Raw genomic sequence first — 10,456 nt, forward strand, 5'->3', positions numbered from 1 at the left:
TCTTAAAAGCGGCTTGACTTGGCTTAAAGTGTATGAATTTTCCGCGCTTGATTGTTGTGTCAGCTGTGCGACGGGCCCGGCAGTGTACCGAGCGTTTCAAGAGGTAAACCATTGAAAAACGCTCCATTCACCCATATAGCCGCCTAAAACCCTCTCGACTTTAAGTGTATTATTAGGTGGCGCTAAAAACGTTTAGCTTAACCATAGCCTCCTCTATAACTTTGTGCCCGAGCGGTCGGTCCCTCAGCGCCGTCCCCCGAGCTATTATGGGATGCGAGCGCTCCTGGCGGAGCGCCGAGGCGCAAAACGAGAGAATGGATGGCAGCTATGGAGAAAAAACCGGCTTTGAGTAACTACCGAAAGGGCAAAAATGAAATAAGGAGGGAGGCATTTTACGATAATTCAAGGGGAAGCGCTTTACTGTTTGAAGCGAGATCGGGTTGCCTTAGAACGCGTAGTTATAAAGCAAGATTCAGTAAAGAAGAAGAACAATGCACATGCTGCGGGAAAGATAAGGAAACGGCGGAGCATGTTCTGATTGAATGTGGAGATATCCACCCAGGTGTACTCCTGTATCCGTCAACTGAGCTCGTAATGGTTCTAAATTCTCTAAAGAATTACGCGGAAGTTTTCCTCGCAAGAGCGAGAAAGATGAATCAGCCACTGAAGGCTGCCGTTGACAACGCCGCGCAAATACTACAGAAACGTGACAAACTCAAGTGCTCGACCCCGGGACATCATAAAAAACTTTTGGAGGTTGTGCTCGTGAAGTTTCTCCGCCCACTTTTTCTGAACTTCGCGACGAGTGTGACTGACAAACACGACTTGGCAAAAGATTTTCATGTCAAACCATTGTCTCGAAAAGTGCTCAAGCTTTGAGCGCGAAATCAAATAACAAAGCTCACATTGCATTCTGCATACAGTGCTTGTGTTAAAAATTTGGTGTGTGCGCACTTCTTAACGTATACGCATAATCCAATGCAATGTAGACGGTTTCTAGACCGTCATAAACGCAAGCGTGCATAGGCCGCGTCGTCTGCTGTTATTATGGGATCGGTGCGGCATCTGGCGGCGAGCGCCAAAACTATAAGGAACGGATGGCGCGTATGTATTTAGCGCTAATGCGCGGGCACAAAAAAATATAGGAGGCTATGGCTTAACGCTTTTTTTTTTCGACGGTTCAGGTTGTGTAGTTTCTCACTAGCTTGCTAGAAACTCTTAAGTGGTTACAGCTGTAGCAAATGGTAGTGCATAGGTGTTTTGTGGCTGTAGTAACATTATACTGTGGTGGTTTTTTTCTTCGTGGTGGGTGTTGTTTTTCACCATGAGCTGTGTGCAATAGCGAGTATTGCCTTTGCCCGTGGGGACGTATTCCCGTTGCGTAAGTGAGTGTTATAGAAAGTGATTCGAGTGCAAGTCACTGCCGCTTTTAGTAGTTCCTGTAAGTCGCAGTGTTTACACGCTGATGGGCGAATGGAACATCACCGCGGTGCTCAGTAGATAACACCAAATATCTCAAAGTGTTTACCGCCAAATCTATAAGCAACGATAACGAGCTGTACGAGCGTGAATGAAAAGCCGTGTGTGCTATGTGATTTGTGAATACCTGTTTCATGCACAACTGTAATATTGTGGCGTACGTACTACGTGGACGTGTGCTTCTTGTGTTGCTGAGGGTCGATCAGTATCAGTTGGACAGTCATTTGGGTGAATTACTTGGACTGAAGCTTCGTTTTGCGTAAGTGTGCGAATTATAGATACGGTATGCGCAAGGTGGAAGCGACGTGATATGATCAGGCGTCCAGCCGACGCCATCGTCCGAGCAACAATTGTGTTGTCCCCAATCGCCGGCCCCCAAACGTATTTTCTAAAATTGGTCAACATTGCCGCATAGCAGTAATGTTATGCGGCGAAGTGCACGCAATGTATCGAGGTAAAACATGCATTTGCATGCGTGTAAAATGGAAATGTAGCACTGTCATTAGACCTCGTGTGTGTGCCTTAATTACACATGCACTGTCTCTTGTCTCATTAATGGCGATACGGTGGACAGCATCGCCATGGCTTCGGCCTTTGTAACGAGTCCATATCCAGTTACCCTGGAAAAACATTTTGTGATATGCAGTTTGCAAGGAAATGAACTTTTAGTTTATTGCGAAATTCATTCAAGGTTGTGGCATGGCATCTCTCAAAAAGTGCTAAACGCCTAAGCTGACTCCAGTGGTACTCCACATTTCCTGCCGTCGCATATATGCTCCAAATAAAAGATGATTATTAAGCAAATATGCACATGAGCTAGGTATGTGAGATGACTATCCATGTTTCATAAACATTATTTCAAAAGTAGCTTGTGGTTCACATTATAAAGTTATTTCCAGCGATCAAAGGAAATACCCACTGAATAATGGTAAAAAATTATACGTGCAGTTTGTCAATGAAACAATAAGCTGACCTTTGCAAAAAAATTGATTTCTGAGAACCATGCTGTGCCAAAACTAAGAGCAAGATGGTTTCAGCAAACTCATGGTAGCCCGAGATGATGGCACATGTTCAAGCAATTTACAGGGGCTGATTGTTGGTTAGATGGGGGTGGTAATTAGGCAAGTGCCTGTTATCAGATGTCTAGATGCATTGAATTTTGGTCACCAAGTCTTAAAAAGATGGCTATAAAGTAGCCAAGCTCAGACTTTATTGACGGGATGAGCGCTTTTAAAAGCCAGTGCTTAATAAAGCCTCTATTTAATGAAGTTAGCTCTAAGGCTAACAGATATCTTTTAGAGCTGGTCACTTTTCATAACATATCTCATGGGTGAATAATTATTGGGTTTCCAGCGAGCTATGAATGAGGCAGCATTTTGTGAATTGAGAAATGATGAGCAATGAAGTTATCAAAATATTTTGTTTTAATACATAGACAGTAATGCCAAATGAGGCTTCCAGGAGGGTGAATTCCCTTATGCTGACACTTCTGGTGCCATCATTGCAGTTTATATTCGCTGGTTTCATGCCCCGTGTATGTAGTGTCACTAATGACAACCTAGTTTTTCCAAGCTGAACTTCCGGATTAAAAAAAAAAAAAAGATAACATATATTGAACTGCATGCTTTTTTACCATTTGAACAGGCACACCACAAAGGTCATTTGGGGCTAATTAGTGGACTGTATAGACGAGGTCTCTGTACAGGATATGTCATGGTAATCTTTCAGTGCTCTAGCTTTGTTTGTGTAACACTTGAAACCTTTTTTCTATTAAAGATTTCTACCGGGCAAACAAGCTCCAGCACCAGGTTTGGCCCTTAGGTAAAGCAGAGCAGGTGGTAAGAGTGAGCTCGATCATAAGCTCTTCAGGTGTACCCACTCAAGGATCTAGTATCTATGGTGCAAAATCTCCAGCACACCAGGAAGGGCATGAAAAAAGGGTGTAGGTCAAAATTTCAGTAGGGCATCTCCGGACCATCATCTTTCCGTAGCCATGAACTTGTACTGCGAATGTTTTTCAGACTCCACTAACAGATGAGAGACTAGGTATAAAAGTTGCTTGTTCATTCCAAGATGGCCTATCAGACATTTGCATAATCCCCTCACTGCAAGTCCTAACATTTACTTGAAAATATTTCCTTGCACAATGTCCTTTTCTCATCCCCATGCAGTTGCCTCATTCAAAAGTATGCGGCTTGTCACAGTCGATCTAGCTGGTGCCACGCAGGGAAGGCTCCAGCCGTAGTGATGTGCACTCCACTGGAGCTATCAGACACTGTAGAATCAAAGCCTGTTGTGCATGCTTAAGACCAGTGACCACTTCTGCTTGCATTCCCTGCACTGGCTCATACCTGTCGCACACCTGTACAAGATTGTGGCAACCCTGTACAAGAGGCTGTTGTTCTGGCAAATGGTGCCACAACAGTATGAAGGTGTGCATCCTGTAGCAACACCACTGCAGAGCAAGCTGAAGTTCCTATTGAATATAATATTTCACTTCCAAAGTAATGCTAATATAAGTACTCTTGCATTCACTTATAGTGTCAGGCAACACATCACTTTTCTCAAGTGTGATCTCTTTTACTTATACTAATCTGCATAGTTTTTTGAGGTTAGTCACAGTAAAGAAAGAAAAGATTCTTTTTGGGAGCACCACAGTTTTATGTTCACAAGACTCCACTGAAGCACTTACAACATATGCAAACAGTCACATCCTGAATTTCAGCACCTTTTTTTCCCACAAAGGTAATCTGGTTGTCATCATCAGGCTGTGATCTTACAAGAGCTTTAGCATAATTCCTATTGTTGCTTGTGTTAATGATTCTCCATACATTGCAATAGTTTAGCATTGTTATATAACTTGACAAGATTGCGCATAGCTTTGGTGAAAGAATAATTGGGACTCGCATAAGACAAGAAACACATGACGTGCTAAATTCCATTATCTGTATTTGTTGCTTTGCCAGCAAATATGTAAGGAATCAGACGCTTGTGCAGTATTGGTAACGTGCTAAATCACAGTCTTTTAACATTAGGCAGCATCACAAAACATTGCTCAAGAAACATTTCCATTTTTCAAAGTTTTAACAGATGTGTCAATAATACATACATCACTCTTTTCTCTACATGAAATGCTTCCAACAGTTCACATCCCTTTTTATCACAACCCAGCCTGGAATTTTTATCTCATATTTATTCTCAACTGACATGCTCTGGCACTCACACAATGAGCCAGCTTTTTCCGTCCATGATGCACAGCCTGTGAGTTCACTTTTAACAACCCGCCTCCACACTGCAAGTTGTGATAGGCTAAATAGGGGTTAATATATCAATCACATAGCTACACAACTATGTTTGTCGAAAATGAATATATATGAACAATACAATTGCTTTGTAAAAAACAAGTGTAGGACGAGTAGAATACTTTCTATGAAGGCTTTGTTAAAACATTGTATGACCTTGGCACAATAGTTTTTTGCAGAAAACATGTAAAGCCAACACGAAAAATTATATGCATCATGAAAATTCTAACAGTGCAAATATTCTAAAGGTGTGCAAAAATATTGAATTATTTACCATACTGAATTAAATATTGTTGAAGGATTATCAATGTTATCCCTGCTGGCCGATTATAAGCATGAAACACAAGAGCTTATGTAGTGCAGCTGGCTACTTCACTGAAGGAAAGTGATTTTACCAGCTATAATCACTGATCTTTTTGAAAGCGTTCTGTGGATTCAAAGGGCTTGATTATTTTTTACAGGTGCTGTATTTCTGCTTTTAAAATTTCTTGTAGTCCCATACCTTAACAGGACTAACAACTAATTTTTAATGTACTTGTTTATTTTGTTGCAACAAAAAGCTTACAACTGATAGTGTATAATCATGCAATGACAACAGGAAAAAGGAATGAAACTTCTTTAATCAAATTTTGTTGCTGATGGAGTCCTATTGTACTCAGCACGTATTGCATACAGTGGCCAACAGCTGTTGGGTGTACTTGCATAGGGTTCTGCCATGGCAGAGTGCATGCGCCAAATTACCTGCGATGCCATATGCTGCGCACCATGATTAAATGCTGATTTTCGAATGTCATGAAGAGAGTGATTCTCAACATCAACTCCTTTTACTATGCAATAGGTGAGAAAGAAGATGAGGATGTGTTTTATATACCTACTGTATAATTTTAAGCCTGGTTTTTTGAACATCAGCAAGAAACATACAGCAATCTAATGACTCAAAACTCACTACTCAGGCTTCACTACCAGGCGGCACCACAGGGCAGCTGTTATGATTTTAATATCCATTTAAAAATACTTATTCTACTCAAACTGCGAAAGTGCATTCGATTCAATTCTGGGTCTCAAAGATTCATATACATGTTCTGGCTTGATAGTTGTCAGTCCCCTTAAGAGACATAATTGTGAAAATCTTTACGTTTGTTAGTCTAATAATTATCTAGAGATTTAGACATCACACAAGTGAAATTTGGCTAGACTGTAAAAGTTGACATTCAGTCAATCATACATTATTCTATTTCAAGTTTCTTGCATACTAAGTGAACAAAAAATGATCGAGTTAGGTGTGAGTGGTGCATCATATGCCACGTCACCACCTATTTTGCATGTCCCAATTTTTTAGGGAACCTTTTGTTCTAAGCCATGATCTTGGTTGCGGCAGTAGTGCTTGAGGACATTTTGCATTTGCAGTTTTTCTTTTTTTACTATTTTCTGTGTATGTGCAATATTTTTTATCATATTTTTGTCACCATTTTGTCAGTGCAGCTTCTGCAAGAGACATATCTTGCACCTAAAAGAGCAGATGAAGAAACATATTTTCACTTTCTCCTTATGCCAATATAAAAGTCGTAGCTATAGCAGTACACGCGAACCATGGGCGGAACATGTAACATATCTCTGTGGCTCCATGTAGACTGCACTGTTATTTCATCACAGATATGTGCTTTTTAACCTTACGTGTGAGGGCCACCTTTTTTTTTTTTTCAGAGCCCAATCGGCTGTAAAAATTGAACCATAGAGAAATTAAAAACTGTTTTATTTGGAACAATTAACATACCTTCAAGGTACCTCTCTACACAGTTGCCACTCCAACTGAGACATTTATCATAGAATGGCATAAACTACATCTTGCCTATGGTAGCAAGCAGCGTGAATGGCCCAGCTATTTACACTTTTATTATGCCCCGATGTGCAGATGCTTTAGCCTGCAGATAGCTATGTTATGTTAGGTACTTTAGTATGCAGGTAGATTTACTATGCAGATCAGTTATATTAGATACCTTGCTTTGCTGATAGGTCAAGAAGATACATTAAGCCCTCGCCTTTGTCGAGAGAATAGTAAGGTATCTGCTTGAGAGCTATTTTCTTTTACAGCAGAGTAGAGTTTTAATAGAGCTATTATGCTAGAGGTTCGCCATGTGTTGGAGATGAAAAACTATCACCGTGAGGAAGCAGATGGTCTCTTCAGCATCTTCGTCCTCTTCAGCTTCGCTCCCATAGCAGGCACGCCAATTCATCCAGCGCAGCATGTCATAATTCTGATGAGCAGGATAATGGGTAATATAGAAAGAAAAAAAGAAATGGACAGAAAGAAAGAAATAAAAGTAAAATTCTCTGCGAGAAAATTTTTTCGAGATGCGGCATTCAAATCCAAAGGCAAGTGTTGTTACCACTCTGCTATCCAGTCATGCTAGAAGATAACCTAGCTTTTTATAGTATAGTATACAATATAACAGGAGGGCTGTAAAGAGAAGTGGGGAGGAGAAATAGGGATTCAAAAAGTTGAGAAATAAAGAGAGCAGAGAAAAGAAACGAAATAATTAACAAACAGAGAGCTAGTAATTAAAAAGAAACAGATGCAAAGAAAAAAAGGAGCAAGCATAGTGAATTGGGAGGTGAGATGGTAAAAGCTATAGCCAAGCTGACCAACTCTGCGTTGACTCGGCCTTATGCCCATTACATGTGAAAGAGGCACTAATTTTTTTTGAAGGTCCAGTCATGTAATCAAAGCCATGTGAAAGTTTGAGATTTTGTGCAGGTGTGTTGCACAGATATATGTCCTCTAAGCGTGCGAGGGCAGTACGTTGTGAATTCTCAGGGGCACTCAAACATGAAACATGCCTGAAACAATTGATTGAGTCTCCTTCAAGTGGAAAGTGTGTCGTGTCATTTGATTTCATGCGGCCTTAATGAAGCCAAAATTCATCCAAATTGCTGAGTGAGTAGTGCGTTCCAGGGAGCTTGCATAATCGATTGACAGCTATGTGCAGCAAGAGCTGCAGGAACTTTGAAGCGAGAGACGTGTATATACAATGATCACCATACAACGAGCATGGTACAGAATTACGTGAATGTGCTAGGCCTTGCTTCTATGATGAAGACAAAGTTTTATAAATCCGATCAGTAGCAGTGAGGGACAACCATATGTAGAGGCGCAGCTGGAATGTGTATATAATGTTTCAAACAAAACATATATTATAAGTTGTTATAAACAAAAACATATAGGTTTTATGTCGTCCTGTTTCCTAATGAGGTGTACACAACATTTTCTGGGTTATGCACAGTATTCATTTCATTTGCCGCACTTAGGCTTTTGCACATATAACCATATACGGTATGTACATGTGTGCTGAGGGTGAAAGTGTATTGAGCGAAAGAGAAGATTTAAAGGAGCCTGTGACAGTTTTCAGCATAGTCAGAAAACGCTGTCGATTGGTATACTTGAGGCTCTTGAGAACACGCGAGCATTATAGTACAGCACACGGCTTTAAATATAAAATTCAGATATATATAAATCGCTCTTTCTTCTTTCTACAAATGACGCCATCCCAGTGAACCACAAATATTGTACAGACATCTATGGTATGTTTCTCGTGGACATTGTAAATGTCTCTTAGATATCCATAGAAATCCAAATTATGAAGATTAGATGTGCCCGCAACTACGAAAAGCTCTTCCAAGTAAGGTTGTAGGTACGTTGCTCATGGAAACTGAATGGACCTTCAATAGATATACATAGACATTGTCATTTAGCAAATAAAAAGTTTTTCATGCATTTCGCGCACTTACCTCATGTAGTTAGTGTATTAGACATGTGGTTCCATGGGAGTCTTGCTCATTGCCGCTCAGGGGTGCTTTATAGAAAGCATGAAAAGCATGAGGCTGGCCAGATTGACTTATATGTGGGGTTTGACGTTCCAAAACCACCACATCAGAAACGCCGTAGTGGAAGGCGGCGGAAATTTCGACCCCCTGGTTTCTTTAATGTGCCCCATAATCTGAGCAAACGGGCCTACAGCATTTCCGCCTCCATTGAGGATGCAGTCGTTGCAGCCTGGATTCGAACCCGCAACGTGTGGGTCAGCAGCCGAGTACCTTAACCACTAGACCACCGGGGTGAGGCTGGCTGGATTACTGTCAGTCGACACATTTAAGGCCAGTTCATGGTGTTGATGCCTTGTGTAAGTATAGCACACCGGCTAAGAGCATACAATCGCAGTCGCAAGGACACGTAGACGTATAATGCACTAGAAAAGGCACTAGTTAACCAAAACACCCGTTTCCTTGAAAGCAGTGAGTGATATTTTGACATTTTACGGCTGGCGTGAAGCTGCGTGGCACCGCCGCTTTTGAGCCAGAAAGACCACTCTTATTTCTTGTGTTGCTTTGTGGACATGGCCCGTCTCCTAACCACTAGGGCGCAGTGAGCCTCAGTCTGTCCTTAAATAACTACGGGACTGTCACTTGTTTAGACAAACTGGGTAACAATTCAGAATACATGATACTCTACTATGGGAGAGCATGGAGTCGTCCCGCAGGCAGACCAGGGCTTGATAAGACGCCATTCAAGCGTTTGCATGAGTGTTAAGAAAGAGTGATTAACGATTCAAAGTGCTCCCTTGGTACTCTACCATGGGAGAGCGTAAAGCCTTCCCGTCTCAGCAATCGCATATGCAATACATCATTTGCCAATCATCATTTCAAGCGATATGAATGTCACAAACTCCTGCAACTCGTCAGAAAGGGTAGAAAAAAACGGCAATCAAACGTTTGATTGTCACCTGCAAGTTTTAAGCGTTTTTCTTTTTCGAAAACTAATGTTTTTCAACTAAAAGTTATTACTATCAACCGGTTTTAATTAGCTAACCGGGTCTTTTATTGGCATAATTGCCATTTTGTCATGCGATTGTCTGTAAAGACCGTATTTTTCTTAGCCTCGATGATTGTGGTTATAAGAGGGAATAGAAGAGAAAAGTGAGCCCCGTAACTGTCTGCATCAGCGTGCGACACCTCAACAGTAGCACACAAGGGATGGGGGTGAGGAGGGATTAAAAGGATAGGATTGAAGGTATAGAGAGAAATAGAGATGCGCTAGAACAGCAAGCGACGATATATGAGAGCTATGAAAGATGGAAAAACGTTCACAGGAGTTCGAGGACGGGGCACCACTTGTGAGAGCTCGCGACACGAGGTGACGTAGGGCTAATCCAGTCGACCAGAGTCTGCGCTGACGTCGTCGTAGGGAACCGGCGGCAGGAGGTGGCGTAGGACCAGCCCAGCTGGCCAGAGCTGCGCTGTCGTCAGAGATCGCGAAGGCACAACCGGTCGGCACGGAATCTAGCGAGCGAGGTTTTAGCCTCGTTGACTACCCGGGGCCACGGTGTGCCCGGGGTTCTAGTAGGCGCAGAGCAACCGCGCCTGCACGCGGATCGGCTGCTTCAACACAAGACGCTCTGATGTCATACTATAGTGTACTAGAATGTTCTAGTACACTATAGTCATACCATGGCAACGGGAGGTGAACGACAACTCAACCGGGCCGCTGTCACATGTCCATAGAGCAAATAGGGACAGCGATTTGGAAGCGATGGTAGCACTGTCTGTGTTTTGTAGGGAATCGTAAAAAGATTGCAAAACGACTATTTTACTGATAAATGAAATAAGTTTTGTTACCTTCT

Source organism: Rhipicephalus microplus, chromosome X, assembly GCF_043290135.1.
Source record: "Rhipicephalus microplus isolate Deutch F79 chromosome X, USDA_Rmic, whole genome shotgun sequence".
Classification (NCBI taxonomy): domain Eukaryota; kingdom Metazoa; phylum Arthropoda; class Arachnida; order Ixodida; family Ixodidae; genus Rhipicephalus; species Rhipicephalus microplus.